Source organism: Penaeus monodon, chromosome 23 (genome assembly GCF_015228065.2).
Source record: "Penaeus monodon isolate SGIC_2016 chromosome 23, NSTDA_Pmon_1, whole genome shotgun sequence".
In the NCBI taxonomy this organism is placed as follows: Eukaryota; Metazoa; Arthropoda; class Malacostraca; order Decapoda; family Penaeidae; genus Penaeus; species Penaeus monodon.
The window spans coordinates 43,753,949-43,754,286 of record NC_051408.1 but is presented as its reverse complement, the minus strand read 5'-3'; positions in this window follow the sequence as shown (position 1 = coordinate 43,754,286).

The window sequence follows — 338 nt, the reverse complement described above, 5'->3', positions numbered from 1 at the left end:
AGTAAGAAATTAAGAACAATTAATATCTTGGGTTATTAGTTGCCAATTCACATTTTCTATTTTCCCCCCCCTCTTGACGCTTATATTATTTCTTTAAAATGTGTGGAATAAGTTACGTCCACCTGCAGTCCCAGAGGAAATAAATAATTCATCCATTTAGAAATATTAGACAATAATTACAGCTAGAAAGTTCATGGGAAATGTCAAATATTAAGACTCTCTGTGCGTCTCTTGTGCAGCTTACACAGGGCGCGCATGATTAACCACTGGCGGTTAAGGCGCACGACACAAGCGTCATGTTATCCCAACCAAATCTGGGAAATTAGTCTGGAGGAAGT